Source organism: Lepisma saccharinum, unplaced genomic scaffold (genome assembly GCF_977018435.1).
Source record: "Lepisma saccharinum unplaced genomic scaffold, izLepSacc3.1 HAP1_SCAFFOLD_129, whole genome shotgun sequence".
NCBI lineage: Eukaryota > Metazoa > Arthropoda > Insecta > Zygentoma > Lepismatidae > Lepisma > Lepisma saccharinum.
In genome coordinates, this window is record NW_028142945.1 from 478,029 (window position 1) to 497,732 (window position 19,704).

Below are 19,704 nucleotides of genomic sequence, written 5' to 3' on the forward strand. Positions count from 1 at the left end.
CGTGGAAAAAACGTACAAAACAAGAGATTGGAGACATCAAGATTTTCGACGAATTTTTTAAGAATTTTCAAATTTTCAGATGGGAGGTTCCAGATAAGGTCAAAAACGACATACTCAGATCTTCACCAAACTTTGCATGGATACATTGGATGTCAAGACACGTGGAAAAAACGTACAAAACAAGAGATTGGGGTCATCAAGATTTTGCACGGATTTTTTAGGAATTTTCAAATTTTCAGATGGGAGGTTCCAGATAAGGTCAAAAACTACATACTCAGATCTTCACCAAACTTTGCAGGGATACATTGGATGTCAAGACACGTGGAAAAAACGTACAAAACAAGAGATTGGAGACATCAAGATTTTGGACGAATTTTTTAAGAATTTTCAAATTTTCAGATAGGAGGTTCCATATAAGGTCAAAAACTACATACTCAGATCTTCACCAAACTTTGCATGGATACATTATGTGTCAAGACACGTGGAAAAAACGTACAAAACAAAAGATTGGAGACATCAAGATTTTGGTCGAATTTTTTAAGAATTTTCAAATTTTCAGATGGGAGGTTCCAGATAAGGTCAAAAACTACATACTCAGATCTTCACCAAACTTTGCAGGGATACATTGGATGTCAAGACACGTGGAAAAAACGTACAAAAAAGAGATTGGAGACATCAAGATTTTGGACGAATTTTTTAACAATTTTCAAATTTTCAGAAAGGATGTTCCAGATAAGGTCAAAAACGACATACTCAGATCTTCACCAAACTTTGCAGGGATACATTGGATATCAAGACACGTGGAAAAAACGTACAAAACAAGAGATTGGAGACATCAAGATTTTGGACGAATTTTTTAAGAATTTTCAAATTTTCAGATAGGAGGTTCCAGATAAGGTCAAAAACGACATACTCAGATCTTCACCAAACTTTGCAGGGATACATTGGATGTCAAGACACGTGGAAAAAACGTACAAAACAAGAGATTGGGGTCATCAAGATTTTGGACGGATTTTTTAGGAATTTTCAAATTTTCAGATGGGAGGTTCCAGATAAGGTCAAAAACTACATACTCAGATCTTCACCAAACATTGCAGGGATACATTGGATGTCAAGACACGTGGAAAAAACGTACAAAACAAGAGATTGGAGACATCAAAATTTTGGACGAATTTTTTAAGAATTTTCAAATTTTCAGATAGGAGGTTCCAGATGAGGTCAAAAACTACATACTCAGATCTTCACCAAACTTTGCAGGAATACTTTGCATGTCAAGACACGTGGAAAAAACGTACAAAACAAGAGATCGGAGACATCAAGATTTTCGACGAATTTTTTAAGAATTTTCAAATTTTCAGATGGGAGGTTCCAGATAAGGTCAAAAACGACATACTCAGATCTTCACCAAACTTTGCATGGATACATTGGATGTCAAGACACGTGGAAAAAACATACAAAACATAGGATTGGTGACATCAAGATTTTGGACGAATTTTTTAAGAATTTTCAAATTTTCAGATAGGAGGTTCCATATAAGGTCAAAAACTACATACTCAGATCTTCACCAAACTTTGCAGGGATACATTGGATGTCAAGACACGTGGAAAAAACGTACAAAACAAGAGATTGGAGACATGAAGATTATGGACGAATTTTTTGAGAATTTTCAAATTTTCAGAAAGGAGGTTCCATATAAGGTCAGAAACTACATACTCAGATCTTCACCAAACTTTGCAGGGATACATTGGATGTCAAGACACGTGGAAAAAACGTACAAAACAAGAGATTGGAGACATCAAGATTTTCGACGAATTTTTTAAGAATTTTCAAATTTTCAGAAAGGATGTTCCAGATAAGGTCAAAAACGACATACTCAGATCTTCACCAAACTTTGCAGGAATACATTGAGGTCGAGACACGTGGAAAAAACGTACAAAACAAGAGATTGGAGACATCAAGATTTTGGACGAATTTTTGAAGAATTTTCAAATTTTCTGATAGGAGGTCCCAGATAAGGTCAAAAACTACATACTCAGATCTCCACCAAACATTGCAGGGATACATTGGATGTCAAGACACGTGGAAAAAACGTACAAAACAAGAGATTGGAGACATCAAGATTTTCGACGAATTTTTGAAGAATTTTCAAATTTTCAGATAGGAGGTTCCAGATAAGGTCAAAAACTACATTCTCAGATCTTCACCAAACGTTGCAGGGATACTTTGCATGTCAAGACACGTGGAAAAAACGTACAAAACAAGAGATTGGAGACATCAAGATTTTCGACGAATTTTTTAAGAATTTTCAAATTTTCAGATGGGAGGTTCCAGATAAGGTCAAAAACGACATACTCAGATCTTCACCAAACTTTGCATGGATACATTGGATGTCAAGACACGTGGAAAAAACGTACAAAACAAGAGATTGGGGTCATCAAGATTTTGCACGGATTTTTTAAGAATTTTCAAATTTTCAGATGGGAGGTTCCAGATAAGGTCAAAAACTACATACTCAGATCTTCACCAAACTTTGCAGGGATACATTGGATGTCAAGACACGTGGAAAAAACGTACAAAACAAGAGATTGGAGACATCAAGATTTTGGACGAATTTTTTAAGAATTTTCAAATTTTCAGATAGGAGGTTCCATATAAGGTCAAAAACTACATACTCAGATCTTCACCAAACTTTGCATGGATACATTATGTGTCAAGACACGTGGAAAAAACGTACAAAACAAAAGATTGGAGACATCAAGATTTTGGTCGAATTTTTTAAGAATTTTCAAATTTTCAGATGGGAGGTTCCAGATAAGGTCAAAAACTACATACTCAGATCTTCACCAAACTTTGCAGGGATACATTGGATGTCAAGACACGTGGAAAAAACGTACAAAAAAGAGATTGGAGACATCAAGATTTTGGACGAATTTTTTAACAATTTTCAAATTTTCAGAAAGGATGTTCCAGATAAGGTCAAAAACGACATACTCAGATCTTCACCAAACTTTGCAGGGATACATTGGATATCAAGACACGTGGAAAAACGTACAAAACAAGAGATTGGAGACATCAAGATTTTGGACGATTTTTTTAAGAATTTTCAAATTTTCAGATAGGAGGTTCCAGATAAGGTCAAAAACTACATACTCAGATCTTCACCAAACATTGCAGGGATACATTGGATGTCAAGACACGTGGAAAAAACGTACAAAACAAGAGATTGGAGACATCAAAATTTTGGACGAATTTTTTAAGAATTTTCAAATTTTCAGATAGGAGGTTCCAGATGAGGTCAAAAACTACATACTCAGATCTTCACCAAACTTTGCAGAAATACTTTGCATGTCAAGACACGTGGAAAAAACGTACAAAACAAGAGATCGGAGACATCAAGGTTTTCGACGAATTTTTTAAGAATTTTCAAATTTTCAGATGGGAGGTTCCAGATAAGGTCAAAAACGACATACTCAGATCTTCACCAAACTTTGCATGGATACATTGGATGTCAAGACACGTGGAAAAAACATACAAAACATAGGATTGGTGACATCAAGATTTTGGACGAATTTTTTAAGAATTTTCAAATTTTCAGATAGGAGGTTCCATATAAGGTCAAAAACTACATACTCAGATCTTCACCAAACTTTGCAGGGATACATTGGAGGTCGAGACACGTGGAAAAAAAGTACAAAACAAGAGATTGGGGTCATCAAGATTTTGGACGGATTTTTTAGGAATTTTCAAATTTTCAGATGGGAGGTTCCAGATAAGGTCAAAAACTACATACTCAGATCTTCACCAAACATTGCAGGGATACATTGGATGTCAAGACACGTGGAAAAAACGTACAAAACAAGAGATTGGAGACATCAAGATTTTGGACGAATTTTTTAAGAATTTTCAAATTTTCAGATAGGAGGTTCCAGATGAGGTCAAAAACTACATACTCAGATCTTCACCAAACTTTGCAGGAATACTTTGCATGTCAAGACACGTGGAAAAAACGTACAAAACAAGAGATCGGAGACATCAAGATTTTCGACGAATTTTTTAAGAATTTTCAAATTTTCAGATGGGAGGTTCCAGATAAGGTCAAAAACGACATACTCAGATCTTCACCAAACTTTGCAGGGATCCATTGGAGGTCGAGACACGTGGAAAAAACGTACAAAACAAGAGATTGGAGACATCAAGATTTTGGACGAATTTTTTAAGAATTTTCAAATTTTCAGATAGGAGGTTCCATATAAGGTCAAAAACTACATACTCAGATCTTCACCAAACTTTGCAGGGATACATATAATGTCAAGACACGTGGAAAAAACGTACAAAACAAGAGATTGGAGACATCATGATTTTCGACGAATTTTTTAAGAATTTTCAAATTTTCAGAAAGGATGTTCCAGATAAGGTCAAAAACGACATACTCAGATCTTCACCAAACTTTGCAGGGATCCATTGGAGGTCGAGACACGTGGAAAAAACGTACAAAACAAGAGATTGGAGACATCAAGATTTTGGACGAATTTTTGAAGAATTTTCAAATTTTCAGATAGGAGGTTCCAGATAAGGTCTAAAACTACATACTCAGATCTCCACCAAACATTGCAGGAATACATTGGATGTCAAGACACGTGGAAAAAACGTACAAAACAAGAGATTGGAGACATCAAGATTTTCGACGAATTTTTGAAGAATTTTCTAATTTTCAGATAGGAGGTTCCAGATAAGGTCAAAAACTACATACTCAGATCTTCACCAAACGTTGCAGGGATACTTTGCATGTCAAGACACGTGGAAAAAACGTACAAAACAAAAGATTGGAGACATCAAGATTTTCGACGAATTTTTTAAGAATTTTCAAATTTACAGATGGGAGGTTCCAGATAAGGTCAAAAACGACATACTCAGATCTTCACCAAACTTTGCATGGATACATTGGATGTCAAGACACGTGGAAAAAACGTACAAAACAAGAGATTGGAGACATCAAGATTTTGGACGAATTTTTTAAGAATTCTCAAATTTTCAGAAAGGAGGTTCCATATAAGGTCAAAAACTACATACTCAGATCTACACCAAACTTTGCAGGGATACTTTGGATGTCAAGACACGTGGAAAAAACGTACAAAACAAGAGATTGGGGTCATCAAGATTTTGGACGAATTTTTTAAGAATTTTCAAATTTTCAGATGGGAGGTTCAATATAAGGTCAAAAACTACATACTCAGATCTTCACCAAACTTTGCATGGATACATTGGATGTCAAGACACGTGGAAAAAACATACAAAACATAGGATTCGGAACATCAAGATTTTGGTCGAATTTTTTAAGAATTTTCAAATTTTCAGATAGGAGGTTCCATATAAGGTCAAAAACTACATACTCAGATCTTCACCAAACATTGCAGGAATACATTGGATGTCAAGACACGTGGAAAAAACGTACAAAACAAGAGATTGGGGTCATCAAGATTTTGCACGGATTTTTTAGGAATTTTCAAATTTTCAGATGGGAGGTTCCAGATAAGGTCAAAAACTACATACTCAGATCTTCACCAAACTTTGCAGGGATACATTGGATGTCAAGACACGTGGAAAAAACGTACAAAACAAGAGATTGGAGACATCAAGATTTTGGACGAATTTTTTAAGAATTTTCAAATTTTCAGATAGGAGGTTCCATATAAGGTCAAAAACTACATACTCAGATCTTCACCAAACTTTGCATGGATACATTATGTGTCAAGACACGTGGAAAAAACGTACAAAACAAAAGATTGGAGACATCAAGATTTTGGTCGAATTTTTTAAGAATTTTCAAATTTTCAGATGGGAGGTTCCAGATAAGGTCAAAAACTACATACTCAGATCTTCACCAAACTTTGCAGGGAAACATTGGATGTCAAGACACGTGGAAAAAACGTACAAAACAAGAGATTGGAGACATCAAGATTTTGGACGAATTTTTTAAGAATTTTTAAATTTTCAGATAGGAGGTTCCATATAAGGTCAAAAACTACATACTCAGATCTTCACCAAACTTTGCATGGATACATTATGTGTCAAGACACGTGGAAAAAACGTACAAAACAAGAGATTGGAGACATCAAGATATTGGTCGAATTTTTTAAGAATTTTCAAATTTTCAGATGGGAGGTTCCAGATAAGGTCAAAAACTACATACTCAGATCTTCACCAAACTTTGCAGGGATACATTGGATGTCAAGACACGTGGAAAAAACGTACAAAACAAGAGATAGGAGACATCAAGATTTTGGACGAATTTTTTAACAATTTTCAAATTTTCAGAAAGGATGTTCCAGATAAGGTCAAAAACAACATACTCAGATCTTCACCAAACTTTGCAGGGATACATTGGATATCAAGACACGTGGAAAAAACGTACAAAACAAGAGATTGGAGACATCAAGATTTTGGACGAATTTTTTAAGAATTTTCAAATTTTCAGATAGGAGGTTCCAGATAAGATCAAAAACTACATACTCAGATCTTCACCAAACTTTGCAGGGATACATTGGATGTCAAGACACGTGGAAAAAAAGTACAAAACAAGAGATTGGGGTCATCAAGATTTTGGACGGATTTTTTAGGAATTTTCAAATTTTCAGATGGGAGGTTCCATATAAGGTCAAAAACTACATACTCAGATCTTCACCAAACTTTGCAGGGATACATTGGATGTCAAGACACGTGGAAAAAACGTACAAAACAAGAGATTGGAGACATCAAGATTTTCGACGAATTTTTTAAGAATTTTCAAATTTTCAGAAAGGATGTTCCAGATAAGGTCAAAAACGACATACTCAGATCTTCACCAAACTTTGCAGGGATACATTGGAGGTCGAGACACGTGGAAAAAACGTACAAAACAAGAGATTGGAGACATCAAGATTTTGGACGAATTTTTGAAGAATTTTCAAATTTTCTGATAGGAGGTCCCAGATAAGGTCAAAAACTACATACTCAGATCTCCACCAAACATTGCAGGGATACATTGGATGTCAAGACACGTGGAAAAAACGTACAAAACAAGAGATTGGAGACATCAAGATTTTCGACGAATTTTTGAAGAATTTTCAAATTTTCAGATAGGAGGTTCCAGATAAGGTCAAAAACTACATACTCAGATCTTCACCAAACGTTGCAGGGATACTTTGCATGTCAAGACACGTGGAAAAAACGTACAAAACAAGAGATTGGAGACATCAAGATTTTCGACGAATTTTTTAAGAATTTTCAAATTTTCAGATGGGAGGTTCCAGATAAGGTCAAAAACGACATACTCAGATCTTCACCAAACTTTGCATGGATACATTGGATGTCAAGACACGTGGAAAAAACGTACAAAACAAGAGATTGGGGTCATCAAGATTTTGCACGGATTTTTTAGGAATTTTCAAATTTTCAGATGGGAGGTTCCAGATAAGGTCAAAAACTACATACTCAGATCTTCACCAAACTTTGCAGGGATACATTGGATGTCAAGACACGTGGAAAAAACGTACAAAACAAGAGATTGGAGACATCAAGATTTTGGACGAATTTTTTAAGAATTTTCAAATTTTCAGATAGGAGGTTCCATATAAGGTCAAAAACTACATACTCAGATCTTCACCAAACTTTGCATGGATACATTATGTGTCAAGACACGTGGAAAAAACGTACAAAACAAAAGATTGGAGACATCAAGATTTTGGTCGAATTTTTTAAGAATTTTCAAATTTTCAGATGGGAGGTTCCAGATAAGGTCAAAAACTACATACTCAGATCTTCACCAAACTTTGCAGGGATACATTGGATGTCAAGACACGTGGAAAAAACGTACAAAAAAGAGATTGGAGACATCAAGATTTTGGACGAATTTTTTAACAATTTTCAAATTTTCAGAAAGGATGTTCCAGATAAGGTCAAAAACGACATACTCAGATCTTCACCAAACTTTGCAGGGATACATTGGATATCAAGACACGTGGAAAAAACGTACAAAACAAGAGATTGGAGACATCAAGATTTTGGACGAATTTTTTAAGAATTTTCAAATTTTCAGATAGGAGGTTCCAGATGAGGTCAAAAACTACATAGTCAGATCTTCACCAAACTTTGCAGGAATACATTGGATGTCAAGACACGTGGAAAAAACGTACAAAACAAGAGATTGGGGTCATCAAGATTTTGGACGGATTTTTTAGGAATTTTCAAATTTTCAGATGGGAGGTTCCAGATAAGGTCAAAAACGACATACTCAGATCTTCACCAAACTTTGCATGGATACATTGGATGTCAAGACACGTGGAAAAAACATACAAAACATAGGATTGGTGACATCAAGATTTTGGACGAATTTTTTAAGAATTTTCAAATTTTCAGATAGGAGGTTCCATATAAGGTCAAAAACTACATACTCAGATCTTCACCAAACTTTGCAGGGATACATTGGATGTCAAGACACGTGGAAAAAACGTACAAAACAAGAGATTGGAGACATCAAGATTTTCGACGAATTTTTTAAGAATTTTCAAATTTTCAGAAAGGATGTTCCAGATAAGGTCAAAAACGACATACTCAGATCTTCACCAAACTTTGCATGGATACATTATGTGTCAAGACACGTGGAAAAAACGTACAAAACAAGAGATTGGAGACATCAAGATATTGGTCGAATTTTTTAAGAATTTTCAAATTTTCAGATGGGAGGTTCCAGATAAGGTCAAAAACTACATACTCAGATCTTCACCAAACTTTGCAGGGATACATTGGATGTCAAGACACGTGGAAAAAACGTACAAAACAAGAGATAGGAGACATCAAGATTTTGGACGAATTTTTTAACAATTTTCAAATTTTCAGAAAGGATGTTCCAGATAAGGTCAAAAACAACATACTCAGATCTTCACCAAACTTTGCAGGGATACATTGGATATCAAGACACGTGGAAAAAACGTACAAAACAAGAGATTGGAGACATCAAGATTTTGGACGAATTTTTTAAGAATTTTCAAATTTTCAGATAGGAGGTTCCAGATAAGATCAAAAACTACATACTCAGATCTTCACCAAACTTTGCAGGGATACATTGGATGTCAAGACACGTGGAAAAAAAGTACAAAACAAGAGGTTGGGGTCATCAAGATTTTGGACGGATTTTTTAGGAATTTTCAAATTTTCAGATGGGAGGTTCCATATAAGGTCAAAAACTACATACTCAGATCTTCACCAAACTTTGCAGGGATACATTGGATGTCAAGACACGTGGAAAAAACGTACAAAACAAGAGATTGGAGACATCAAGATTTTCGACGAATTTTTTAAGAATTTTCAAATTTTCAGAAAGGATGTTCCAGATAAGGTCAAAAACGACATACTCAGATCTTCACCAAACTTTGCAGGGATACATTGGAGGTCGAGACACGTGGAAAAAACGTACAAAACAAGAGATTGGAGACATCAAGATTTTGGACGAATTTTTGAAGAATTTTCAAATTTTCTGATAGGAGGTCCCAGATAAGGTCAAAAACTACATACTCAGATCTCCACCAAACATTGCAGGGATACATTGGATGTCAAGACACGTGGAAAAAACGTACAAAACAAGAGATTGGAGACATCAAGATTTTCGACGAATTTTTGAAGAATTTTCAAATTTTCAGATAGGAGGTTCCAGATAAGGTCAAAAACTACATACTCAGATCTTCACCAAACGTTGCAGGGATACTTTGCATGTCAAGACACGTGGAAAAAACGTACAAAACAAGAGATTGGAGACATCAAGATTTTCGACGAATTTTTTAAGAATTTTCAAATTTTCAGATGGGAGGTTCCAGATAAGGTCAAAAACGACATACTCAGATCTTCACCAAACTTTGCATGGATACATTGGATGTCAAGACACGTGGAAAAAACGTACAAAACAAGAGATTGGGGTCATCAAGATTTTGCACGGATTTTTTAGGAATTTTCAAATTTTCAGATGGGAGGTTCCAGATAAGGTCAAAAACTACATACTCAGATCTTCACCAAACTTTGCAGGGATACATTGGATGTCAAGACACGTGGAAAAAACGTACAAAACAAGAGATTGGAGACATCAAGATTTTGGACGAATTTTTTAAGAATTTTCAAATTTTCAGATAGGAGGTTCCATATAAGGTCAAAAACTACATACTCAGATCTTCACCAAACTTTGCATGGATACATTATGTGTCAAGACACGTGGAAAAAACGTACAAAACAAAAGATTGGAGACATCAAGATTTTGGTCGAATTTTTTAAGAATTTTCAAATTTTCAGATGGGAGGTTCCAGATAAGGTCAAAAACTACATACTCAGATCTTCACCAAACTTTGCAGGGATACATTGGATGTCAAGACACGTGGAAAAAACGTACAAAAAAGAGATTGGAGACATCAAGATTTTGGACGAATTTTTTAACAATTTTCAAATTTTCAGAAAGGATGTTCCAGATAAGGTCAAAAACGACATACTCAGATCTTCACCAAACTTTGCAGGGATACATTGGATATCAAGACACGTGGAAAAAACGTACAAAACAAGAGATTGGAGACATCAAGATTTTGGACGAATTTTTTAAGAATTTTCAAATTTTCAGATAGGAGGTTCCAGATGAGGTCAAAAACTACATAGTCAGATCTTCACCAAACTTTGCAGGAATACATTGGATGTCAAGACACGTGGAAAAAACGTACAAAACAAGAGATTGGGGTCATCAAGATTTTGGACGGATTTTTTAGGAATTTTCAAATTTTCAGATGGGAGGTTCCAGATAAGGTCAAAAACGACATACTCAGATCTTCACCAAACTTTGCATGGATACATTGGATGTCAAGACACGTGGAAAAAACATACAAAACATAGGATTGGTGACATCAAGATTTTGGACGAATTTTTTAAGAATTTTCAAATTTTCAGATAGGAGGTTCCATATAAGGTCAAAAACTACATACTCAGATCTTCACCAAACTTTGCAGGGATACATTGGATGTCAAGACACGTGGAAAAAACGTACAAAACAAGAGATTGGAGACATCAAGATTTTCGACGAATTTTTTAAGAATTTTCAAATTTTCAGAAAGGATGTTCCAGATAAGGTCAAAAACGACATACTCAGATCTTCACCAAACTTTGCAGGGATACATTGGAGGTCGAGACACGTGGAAAAAACGTACAAAACAAGAGATTGGAGACATCAAGATTTTGGACGAATTTTTGAAGAATTTTCAAATTTTCAGATAGGAGGTTCCAGATAAGGTCAAAAACTACATACTCAGATCTCAACCAAACATTGCAGGGATACATTGGATGTCAAGACACGTGGAAAAAACGTACAAAACAAGAGATTGGAGACATCAAGATTTTCGACGAATTTTTGAAGAATTTTCAAATTTTCAGATAGGAGGTTCCAGATAAGGTCAAAAACTACATACTCAGATCTTCACCAAACGTTGCAGGGATACTTTGCATGTCAAGACACGTGGAAAAAACGTACAAAACAAGAGATTGGAGACATCAAGATTTTCGACGAATTTTTTAAGAATTTTCAAATTTTCAGATGGGAGGTTCCAGATAAGGTCAAAAACGACATACTCAGATCTTCACCAAACTTTGCATGGATACATTGGATGTCAAGACACGTGGAAAAAACGTACAAAACAAGAGATTGGAGACATCAAGATTTTGGACGAATTTTTTAAGAATTCTCAAATTTTCAGAAAGGAGGTTCCATATAAGGTCAAAAACTACAAACTCAGATCTTCACCAAACTTTGCAGGGATACATTGGATGTCAAGACACGTGGAAAAAACGTACAAAACAAGAGATTGGGGTCATCAAGGTTTTGGACGAATTTTTTAAGAATTTTCAAATTTTCAGAAAGGAGGTTCCATATAAGGTCAAAAACTACATACTCAGATCTTCACCAAACTTTGCAGGGATACATTGAATGTCAAGACACGTGGAAAAAACGTACAAAACAAGAGATTGGGGTCATCAAGATTTTGGACGAATTTTTTAAGAATTTTTAAATTTTCAGATAGGAGGTTCCATATAAGGTCAAAAACTACATACTCAGATCTTCACCAAACTTTGCATGGATACATTATGTGTCAAGACACGTGGAAAAAACGTACAAAACAAGAGATTGGAGACATCAAGATATTGGTCGAATTTTTTAAGAATTTTCAAATTTTCAGATGGGAGGTTCCATATAAGGTCAAAAACTACATACTCAGATCTTCACCAAACTTTGCATGGATACATTGGATGTCAAGACTCGTGGAAAAAACATACAAAACATAGGATTCGGAACATCAAGATTTTGGTCGAATTTTTTAAGAATTTTCAAATTTTCAGATAGGAGGTTCCATATAAGGTCAAAAACTACATACTCAGATCTTCACCAAACATTGCAGGAATACATTGGATGTCAAGACACGTGGAAAAAACGTACAAAACAAGAGATTGGGGTCATCAAGATTTTGCACGGATTTTTTAGGAATTTTCAAATTTTCAGATGGGAGGTTCCAGATAAGGTCAAAAACTACATACTCAGATCTTCACCAAACTTTGCAGGGATACATTGGATGTCAAGACACGTGGAAAAAACGTACAAAACAAGAGATTGGAGACATCAAGATTTTGGACGAATTTTTTAAGAATTTTCAAATTTTCAGATAGGAGGTTCCATATAAGGTCAAAAACTACATACTCAGATCTTCACCAAACTTTGCATGGATACATTATGTGTCAAGACACGTGGAAAAAACGTACAAAACAAAAGATTGGAGACATCAAGATTTTGGTCGAATTTTTTAAGAATTTTCAAATTTTCAGATGGGAGGTTCCAGATAAGGTCAAAAACTACATACTCAGATCTTCACCAAACTTTGCAGGGAAACATTGGATGTCAAGACACGTGGAAAAAACGTACAAAACAAGAGATTGGAGACATCAAGATTTTGGACGAATTTTTTAAGAATTTTTAAATTTTCAGATAGGAGGTTCCATATAAGGTCAAAAACTACATACTCAGATCTTCACCAAACTTTGCATGGATACATTATGTGTCAAGACACGTGGAAAAAACGTACAAAACAAGAGATTGGAGACATCAAGATATTGGTCGAATTTTTTAAGAATTTTCAAATTTTCAGATGGGAGGTTCCAGATAAGGTCAAAAACTACATACTCAGATCTTCACCAAACTTTGCAGGGATACATTGGATGTCAAGACACGTGGAAAAAACGTACAAAACAAGAGATAGGAGACATCAAGATTTTGGACGAATTTTTTAACAATTTTCAAATTTTCAGAAAGGATGTTCCAGATAAGGTCAAAAACAACATACTCAGATCTTCACCAAACTTTGCAGGGATACATTGGATATCAAGACACGTGGAAAAAACGTACAAAACAAGAGATTGGAGACATCAAGATTTTGGACGAATTTTTTAAGAATTTTCAAATTTTCAGATAGGAGGTTCCAGATAAGATCAAAAACTACATACTCAGATCTTCACCAAACTTTGCAGGGATACATTGGATGTCAAGACACGTGGAAAAAAAGTACAAAACAAGAGATTGGGGTCATCAAGATTTTGGACGGATTTTTTAGGAATTTTCAAATTTTCAGATGGGAGGTTCCATATAAGGTCAAAAACTACATACTCAGATCTTCACCAAACTTTGCAGGGATACATTGGATGTCAAGACACGTGGAAAAAACGTACAAAACAAGAGATTGGAGACATCAAGATTTTCGACGAATTTTTTAAGAATTTTCAAATTTTCAGAAAGGATGTTCCAGATAAGGTCAAAAACGACATACTCAGATCTTCACCAAACTTTGCAGGGATACATTGGAGGTCGAGACACGTGGAAAAAACGTACAAAACAAGAGATTGGAGACATCAAGATTTTGGACGAATTTTTGAAGAATTTTCAAATTTTCTGATAGGAGGTCCCAGATAAGGTCAAAAACTACATACTCAGATCTCCACCAAACATTGCAGGGATACATTGGATGTCAAGACACGTGGAAAAAACGTACAAAACAAGAGATTGGAGACATCAAGATTTTCGACGAATTTTTGAAGAATTTTCAAATTTTCAGATAGGAGGTTCCAGATAAGGTCAAAAACTACATACTCAGATCTTCACCAAACGTTGCAGGGATACTTTGCATGTCAAGACACGTGGAAAAAACGTACAAAACAAGAGATTGGAGACATCAAGATTTTCGACGAATTTTTTAAGAATTTTCAAATTTTCAGATGGGAGGTTCCAGATAAGGTCAAAAACGACATACTCAGATCTTCACCAAACTTTGCATGGATACATTGGATGTCAAGACACGTGGAAAAAACGTACAAAACAAGAGATTGGGGTCATCAAGATTTTGCACGGATTTTTTAGGAATTTTCAAATTTTCAGATGGGAGGTTCCAGATAAGGTCAAAAACTACATACTCAGATCTTCACCAAACTTTGCAGGGATACATTGGATGTCAAGACACGTGGAAAAAACGTACAAAACAAGAGATTGGAGACATCAAGATTTTGGACGAATTTTTTAAGAATTTTCAAATTTTCAGATAGGAGGTTCCATATAAGGTCAAAAACTACATACTCAGATCTTCACCAAACTTTGCATGGATACATTATGTGTCAAGACACGTGGAAAAAACGTACAAAACAAAAGATTGGAGACATCAAGATTTTGGTCGAATTTTTTAAGAATTTTCAAATTTTCAGATGGGAGGTTCCAGATAAGGTCAAAAACTACATACTCAGATCTTCACCAAACTTTGCAGGGATACATTGGATGTCAAGACACGTGGAAAAAACGTACAAAAAAGAGATTGGAGACATCAAGATTTTGGACGAATTTTTTAACAATTTTCAAATTTTCAGAAAGGATGTTCCAGATAAGGTCAAAAACGACATACTCAGATCTTCACCAAACTTTGCAGGGATACATTGGATATCAAGACACGTGGAAAAAACGTACAAAACAAGAGATTGGAGACATCAAGATTTTGGACGAATTTTTTAAGAATTTTCAAATTTTCAGATAGGAGGTTCCAGATGAGGTCAAAAACTACATAGTCAGATCTTCACCAAACTTTGCAGGAATACATTGGATGTCAAGACACGTGGAAAAAACGTACAAAACAAGAGATTGGGGTCATCAAGATTTTGGACGGATTTTTTAGGAATTTTCAAATTTTCAGATGGGAGGTTCCAGATAAGGTCAAAAACGACATACTCAGATCTTCACCAAACTTTGCATGGATACATTGGATGTCAAGACACGTGGAAAAAACATACAAAACATAGGATTGGTGACATCAAGATTTTGGACGAATTTTTTAAGAATTTTCAAATTTTCAGATAGGAGGTTCCATATAAGGTCAAAAACTACATACTCAGATCTTCACCAAACTTTGCAGGGATACATTGGATGTCAAGACACGTGGAAAAAACGTACAAAACAAGAGATTGGAGACATCAAGATTTTCGACGAATTTTTTAAGAATTTTCAAATTTTCAGAAAGGATGTTCCAGATAAGGTCAAAAACGACATACTCAGATCTTCACCAAACTTTGCAGGGATACATTGGAGGTCGAGACACGTGGAAAAAACGTACAAAACAAGAGATTGGAGACATCAAGATTTTGGACGAATTTTTGAAGAATTTTCAAATTTTCAGATAGGAGGTTCCAGATAAGGTCAAAAACTACATACTCAGATCTCAACCAAACATTGCAGGGATACATTGGATGTCAAGACACGTGGAAAAAACGTACAAAACAAGAGATTGGAGACATCAAGATTTTCGACGAATTTTTGAAGAATTTTCAAATTTTCAGATAGGAGGTTCCAGATAAGGTCAAAAACTACATACTCAGATCTTCACCAAACGTTGCAGGGATACTTTGCATGTCAAGACACGTGGAAAAAACGTACAAAACAAGAGATTGGAGACATCAAGATTTTCGACGAATTTTTTAAGAATTTTCAAATTTTCAGATGGGAGGTTCCAGATAAGGTCAAAAACGACATACTCAGATCTTCACCAAACTTTGCATGGATACATTGGATGTCAAGACACGTGGAAAAAACGTACAAAACAAGAGATTGGAGACATCAAGATTTTGGACGAATTTTTTAAGAATTCTCAAATTTTCAGAAAGGAGGTTCCATATAAGGTCAAAAACTACAAACTCAGATCTTCACCAAACTTTGCAGGGATACATTGGATGTCAAGACACGTGGAAAAAACGTACAAAACAAGAGATTGGGGTCATCAAGGTTTTGGACGAATTTTTTAAGAATTTTCAAATTTTCAGAAAGGAGGTTCCATATAAGGTCAAAAACTACATACTCAGATCTTCACCAAACTTTGCAGGGATACATTGAATGTCAAGACACGTGGAAAAAACGTACAAAACAAGAGATTGGGGTCATCAAGATTTTGGACGAATTTTTTAAGAATTTTTAAATTTTCAGATAGGAGGTTCCATATAAGGTCAAAAACTACATACTCAGATCTTCACCAAACTTTGCATGGATACATTATGTGTCAAGACACGTGGAAAAAACGTACAAAACAAGAGATTGGAGACATCAAGATATTGGTCGAATTTTTTAAGAATTTTCAAATTTTCAGATGGGAGGTTCCAGATAAGGTCAAAAACTACATACTCAGATCTTCACCAAACTTTGCAGGAATACTTTGCATGTCAAGACACGTGGAAAAAACGTACAAAACAAGAGATTGGGGTCATCAAGATTTTGGACGGATTTTTTAGGAATTTTCAAATTTTCAGATGGGAGGTTCCAGATAAGGTCAAAAACTACATACTCAGATCTTCACCAAACATTGCAGGGATACATTGGATGTCAAGACACGTGGAAAAAACGTACAAAACAAGAGATTGGAGACATCAAGATTTTGGACGAATTTTTTAAGAATTTTCAAATTTTCAGATAGGACATTCCAGATGAGGTCAAAAACTACATACTCAGATCTTCACCAAACTTTGCAGGAATACTTTGCATGTCAAGACACGTGGAAAAAACGTACAAAACAAGAGATCGGAGACATCAAGATTTTCGACGAATTTTTTAAGAATTTTCAAATTTTCAGGTGGGAGGTTCCAGATAAGGTCAAAAACGACATACTCAGATCTTCACCAAACTTTGCAGGGATCCATTGGAGGTCGAGACACGTGGAAAAAACGTACAAAACAAGAGATTGGAGACATCAAGATTTTGGACGAATTTTTTAAGAATTTTCAAATTTTCAGATAGGAGGTTCCATATAAGGTCAAAAACTACATACTCAGATCTTCACCAAACTTTGCAGGAATACTTTGCATGTCAAGACACGTGGAAAAAACGTACAAAACAAGAGATCGGAGACATCAAGATTTTCGACGAATTTTTTAAGAATTTTCAAATTTTCAGATGGGAGGTTCCAGATAAGGTCAAAAACGACATACTCAGATCTTCACCAAACTTTGCAGGGATCCATTGGAGGTCGAGACACGTGGAAAAAACGTACAAAACAAGAGATTGGAGACATCAAGATTTTGGACGAATTTTTTAAGAATTTTCAAATTTTCAGATAGGAGGTTCCATATAAGGTCAAAAACTACATACTCAGATCTTCACCAAACTTTGCAGGGATATATTGGATGTCAAGACACGTGGAAAAAACGTACAAAACAAGAGATTGGAGACATCAAGATTTTCGACGAATTTTTTAAGAATTTTCAAATTTTCAGAAAGGATGTTCCAGATAAGGTCAAAAACGACATACTCAGATCTTCACCAAACTTTGCAGGGATCCATTGGAGGTCGAGACACGTGGAAAAAACGTACAAAACAAGAGATTGGAGACATCAAGATTTTGGACGAATTTTTGAAGAATTTTCAAATTTTCAGATAGGAGGTTCCAGATAAGGTCTAAAACTACATACTCAGATCTCCACCAAACATTGCAGGAATACATTGGATGTCAAGACACGTGGAAAAAACGTACAAAACAAGAGATTGGAGACATCAAGATTTTGGACGAATTTTTTAAGAATTTTCAAATTTTCAGATAGGAGGTTCCAGATAAGATCAAAAACTACATACTCAGATCTTCACCAAACTTTGCAGGGATACATTGGATATCAAGACACGTGGAAAAAACGTACAAAACAAGAGATTGGAGACATCAAGATTTTGGACGAATTTTTTAAGAATTTTCAAATTTTCAGATAGGAGGTTCCAGATAAGATCAAAAACTACATACTCAGATCTTCACCAAACTTTGCAGGGATACATCGGATGTCAAGACACGTGGAAAAAAAGTACAAAACAAGAGATTGGGGTCATCAAGATTTTGGACGGATTTTTTAGGAATTTTCAAATTTTCAGATGGGAGGTTCCAGATAAGGTCAAAAACTACATACTCAGATCTTCACCAAACATTGCAGGGATACATTGGATGTCAAGACACGTGGAAAAAACGTACAAAACAAGAGATTGGAGACATCAAGATTTTGGACGAAATTTTTTAAGAATTTTCAAATTTTCAGATAGGAGGTTCCAGATGAGGTCAAAAACTACATACTCAGATCTTCACCAAACTTTGCAGGAATACTTTGCATGTCAAGACACGTGGAAAAAACGTACAAAACAAGAGATCGGAGACATCAAGATTTTCGACGAATTTTTTAAGAATTTTCAAATTTTCAGATGGGAGGTTCCAGATAAGGTCAAAAACGACATACTCAGATCTTCACCAAACTTTGCAGGGATCCATTGGATGTCGAGACACGTGGAAAAAACGTACAAAACAAGAGATTGGAGACATCAAGATTTTGGACGAATTTTTTAAGAATTTTCAAATTTTCAGATAGGAGGTTCCATATAAGGTCAAAAACTACATACTCAGATCTTCACCAAACTTTGCAGGGATACATTGGATGTCAAGACACGTGGAAAAAACGTACAAAACAGGAGATTGGAGACATCAAGATTTTCGACGAATTTTTTAAGAATTTTCAAATTTTCAGAAAGGAGGTTCCAGATAAGGTCAAAAACTACATACTCAGATCTTCACCAAACGTTGCAGGGATACTTTGCATGTCAAGACACGTGGAAAAAACGTACAAAACAAGAGATTGGAGACATCAAGATTTTCGACGAATTTTTTAAGAATTTTCAAATTTTCAGATGGGAGGTTCCAGATAAGGTCAAAAACGACATACTCAGATCTTCACCAAACTTTGCATGGATACATTGGATGTCAAGACACGTGGAAAAAACGTACAAAACAAGAGATTGGGGTCATCAAGATTTTGCACGGATTTTTTAGGAATTTTCAAATTTTCAGATGGGAGGTTCCAGATAAGGTCAAAAACTACATACTCAGATCTTCACCAAACTTTGCAGGGATACATTGGATGTCAAGACACGTGGAAAAAACGTACAAAACAAGAGATTGGAGACATCAAGATTTTGGACGAATTTTTTAAGAATTTTCAAATTTTCAGATAGGAGGTTCCATATAAGGTCAAAAACTACATACTCAGATCTTCACCAAACTTTGCATGGATACATTATGTGTCAAGACACGTGGAAAAAACGTACAAAACAAAAGATTG